Source organism: Artibeus jamaicensis, unplaced genomic scaffold, assembly GCF_021234435.1.
Source record: "Artibeus jamaicensis isolate MK-2021 breed Jamaican fruit bat unplaced genomic scaffold, CSHL_Jam_final scaffold_612, whole genome shotgun sequence".
Taxonomy (NCBI): Eukaryota; Metazoa; Chordata; class Mammalia; order Chiroptera; family Phyllostomidae; genus Artibeus; species Artibeus jamaicensis.
The window spans coordinates 213,181-217,515 of record NW_026522049.1 but is presented as its reverse complement, the minus strand read 5'-3'; the positions used below and the strand labels follow the sequence as shown (position 1 = coordinate 217,515).

The 4,335-nt window shown below is 48.6% G+C and overlaps 1 long non-coding RNA gene and 1 other non-coding gene across 2 annotated transcripts; both read left to right on the top strand.

The window, feature by feature from the left end:
* Positions 1-987: 987 nt before the first annotated feature.
* Positions 988-1,060, top strand: TRNAK-CUU (transfer RNA lysine (anticodon CUU)). Its single transcript has one exon. It is a non-coding gene; the product is annotated as a tRNA-Lys (tRNA).
* A 70-nt stretch (positions 1,061-1,130) lies between these two features.
* LOC128626419 (uncharacterized) lies at positions 1,131-2,322 on the top strand. The gene is made up of 3 exons (XR_008390368.1): positions 1,131-1,216; positions 1,472-1,643; positions 2,007-2,322. It is a non-coding gene; the product is annotated as an uncharacterized LOC128626419 (long non-coding RNA).
* Positions 2,323-4,335: the final 2,013 nt, after the last annotated feature.

Sequence of the window (4,335 nt, the reverse complement as noted above, 5' to 3'; positions counted from 1 at the left end):
GGCCGGTTGTCCTACAAAATTTCTTTCCTGATTTTGTCATTCATCCATTTCCTCATCCCTCCCTACTTCCTGTGAAACCTTTTTTGGCTAGAATAAAATAATAGATCTCGCACACTTCATAACACTTTACTGAAGAGTCGATAGTCTTCTCTTATAAGGGTTATGCTTTTTCTAATCCTACATGTCTTTGTTTTTATCTTTTTTCCCCCCTCCAAAGTAGAGTGCTCCCTCGTGAACTGGGGCTATCTGGTGATTGGGAACGACAGATCCTCTTAGAAACACAGAATAAATCTCTAACTTTCCATTTTACTGAGGAGAGTCTTTTAATAATGTCCCTGCCCACACCGAGATGCTAACGGTCGGCGGGAGAAACATCTTCCCTTTGAGTTTTGTGTGTAAGCAAACGCGATATGGTATTTTCAATGATTTCAGAGCCTGCGTTGGCTTATAAATCCTCTTCTCTTGTGTGAACGACAGGGCGTGGATGAGATGAACCACCGGGAGTTGGGGGTTGGGCCTGGGGGTGGGGGGTGGGGGTCCTAGAAAAATCCCGGGAACGTGAAAGCCACACGCACGGGGCAGAGAGGCCAGCCCTGTAGTCACCCTCTGGATTCGGGCCTTGTCGGGAGTGATGACAGACTTCTCCGGGTGTGCACCGGGCACCCCCCAGTCCCCGCCGCGGGTGCGTGCGCGCCGCGCCTTGGTCTTGGCGCGCGCGCGCACCCGCACCTCCCGCCCCGCAGGGGCCGCGGCCGCCCGCACCCCCGCTCGCCCGCTCGCCGCTAGAGGGCCGCTGGTGGGCTTCGCCGAATGGTCAAGTTCTTGCGAACGGAACCCGTCATGAGACAGACATTTGAAAGTAGTGAGAAAACTTTACCCACCCGAACACTAGGAGAAACAATAATGTAATATAGAACATCCGGCCTGGCGGAAGTGAAAATAGTCTGATCCTCTGAAGAGGGATAGATGAGAGGCCAATTTTCAGCTGCCCGGCTAGCTCAGTCGGTAGAGCATGGGACTCTTAATCCCAGGGTCGTGGGTTCGAGCCCCACGTTGGGCGGTCTGCTTTTTTAATTCGACCTCAGGTTTTCACTCAGAGTTTCTCATTTTGAAACAATTCAGAACGGTATAAAGTACGAACACTAAACTGGTTCCAACAGGGAAACGTGAAACTAAGGAGCAAGTTTGCCTTATGAATACACAGTAAGATGATCTGGTATGGAAAAGTATTTGTTACGAGTGACCTATTGAAGGGCAGTGTTAAAGCCAAAGAGAAGACGAAGACATGAAAATTTATAAAATTGTGGAGTTCATAAATATTGCTGGGGTGATCTTTGTTCAAACTTTTGAAATGTATGTTTTTAACTTAATGCTATGCGATATTCAAGATTTGTTTGGAGATCAGCTCTGCTTTACAGGGTGTACTATGCTTATATATATATTTTTAAAGGTTTTATTTATTTGTGTTTAGTCACAAGGGAGGGACGGAGAAAGGGGGAGAGAAACATGGATGGATCGTTGGCCTCTCGCTCGCCCCCAACTGGAGGCCAGGACTGCAGTCCTGGAGCGTGCTCTGACCTGAATCGACCCGTCGACCTTTTGCTTTGCCGGATGGCACTCAACCACGTGAGCCAAGCATATCTGTAAATATCTGTGAATTCCTTGAAATTCATGTACTTTCTGAGTGTGGGAAGGGCTCGTGATTGTTGTGGGCTGTTTAAACTGTGGTCTGCAGTCACCCACCAGCAGAGCAATGATGCGGCAGGAAAGCCCCGGGTGCCTAGCAACCGGCAAATCTGGGAAAAACGAGGATCTCATCACAGGGTGACTTTTCCTCCCCCGGTGCGTTGTTGCTAGTCTTGCAGGTTAGACCCCCCCCCCTTAGAGGGGGATGGAAGAAGGGGGCGGGGGGATATCGCTTTAAACATTAAGCCCCTAGGACAATGAGGTTCTGACCTACATCAAATACTCCATACACCTAGACCCCCATCGTATTTCTGCTCCAGGGCCAGAAAAGCAGCAAAACCAGACAAGCCACACCAAGACTGACATCAGGCCCAGCACTACTGACCAGTGACCCCTGGCCTGGCGCTGACCAATCAATGGAGAACACGACTCTGAAAGTGCCCACCTGGAGAGCTGATGAATTTTCTCTTGAGATCTTCTCATGGCACCTCCCAGAAATTCTCCATCCCTGAAAGCTCTTAGGACTGAGGACCCAACACCCCGTCAAAAAAACACTGTAAGGCTTGGTTTCATGATTTTGGTTAATCAGGTGGATCCTGTGGACACTCCCTTAGGACTTTTTTAATCCTTTGTCTTTCCTGAATTAGTGATTCAACCTGAAAATTTTCCTTCAACCATTTTCATCTCTAAGCATATCTCAAAGCAAACCATTATATTTTCCTAAAATAACTCACTGTCTGTGGGCAACACTTTGCTTTTGTGTTGACATCTGCAAATTCTTTTCTTGTTTTACATATTTTCCATCATTCCCAGCAATTCTCAAACACCGTTCACAATTACCATGTTTTTTTTTTTTTAAAGATTTTATTTATTTATCTTTAGAGGGGAAGGGGGGAGGAGAGAGGGAGAGAAACATCAATGTATGGTTGCCTTTTTGTGCGTCCCCTGCTGGGAACTGGCCTGCAGGGAACCGGCCTGCAACCCAGGCATGTGCCCTGACTGGGAATCGAACCGCGATCGTGTGGTTCGCAGGCCCGCGCTCAATCCACTGAGCTACACCAGCCAGGGCACCATATGTTTTTATCATCAATTCAACACACAATTTCAGACTGTGGGAGAAACACCTGGCAACTTCCAGGATCAGAAATGAAGGTCCCTAAATGCCCCTTTTTGAGGTACTTAAAGATGAGTACTGAATCTCCAGGTGATGGGAGGTGAGTGAAGCAGCTTTCAAAAGGCAAACCCCAGCTGAGAAAAGCAACCTGGTAAATTAATGAGAATTCAATGAAGAGATCATGTATTCGTTTCAAATCAAAGATTAGTGTCAGGGGTGGCATTGTCTCCGTTAGAATGCATAGGAGTCTTCACCTCCAGGGCCTCAAAATGAGACTTTATCTGAAATTAAGGTTGTTGTACATGTAATTTGTTAAGATGTGGTCATACCAGAGAGGAATGGGCTCTTAATCCAGTATGTGTGGTATCTTTATAGAAAGGGGACATTTGGAGAGACACACACACACAGAGGCAGAAATACAAAGGGGTGATACAAAGGGGATGGCACCCACAATCTTGGCATAGCAGAACGAAGCTGTAACTAACTGAGCTACCCAGCTAGATGCAAAAACTCCATTTTAAATGGAAAAAAAAATCCTCCAGAGAATGGCAGTTTTGTATCTTATTTTATACATCAGAATCAAAGGAGACTTAAGGGGGTTACACGAAATCCATTGCTGATAGATTAGGGAGGTGGAAGAAAGCAAAGAGGGAATCTCCTGGGTTGGACAAAAAGTAAAAAACGAATGGGTATACATTTTTACATTGGTGGGCATAGAACAGTTAACACTTAACAGGATCATAACAATGAGGGGATTTGTAGTCTCTGCTCTGGTGCAGTGCTTGTGCCCTGAGGGGTATGGAAAAAAGAAATTACTCTACTCGGACATCCCCCCGAGAAGCATGTTATAGATGAGAAAAGGTAAAAATTGACCTGAATCAGGGAAGACACCTGACCGGGACGGGACTACCCGCCATGACTCGCTTTCACTAGAAAGTTCTACCTTCAGACCATCCCGTGTGGTTATTATGGGCCCCTGCGTTTGCAAGGCCGGCCCAGAGCTCGTCAGGGTTAGTAAGGGGCCTCTTTTTTTCCATCCAAAGGCTTTTATTCTCCCTGCCACGGCGGGGCACATATTCACCGCCTTTCCGGGCGATTCTCTCAGTACACTGTTTCTGCCGCTGAGCAAAGCAAGGACTTTTGAACAGGGGAATGATGTGAGGACATCTGTTCGCGCTGTGTGTACTTTAGGTAACAACTGGAGGATACGGGTGACAAAGGCTGCACGCGCAGGGCTGGTGGGGCGGGGTTCTCCGAAACCTCCTTCGGTGGCAGGTCGGGCGCTCTCTGGTCTCAAAGGCCCAGCTCGCTCCTGGGTCCCGCGGGTCCGCTCTCACGCCTGCGGGTCGGCAGGCCACGTGGCCTCCCAGGGCGAGAGCAGATGTTTAGCCAGGCCTCAGGGCCTAACCCTGCCCCACGCGGACCTGTCCTCGCAGGCCGCCTCTTGCTACACCACGGTAGTGTCTGAGGGATTGTACACTGGGCCTTTCTCGCTCGTTATCGCCTCCCTCCCGCGCCCCCAAGCCACCTAGAGT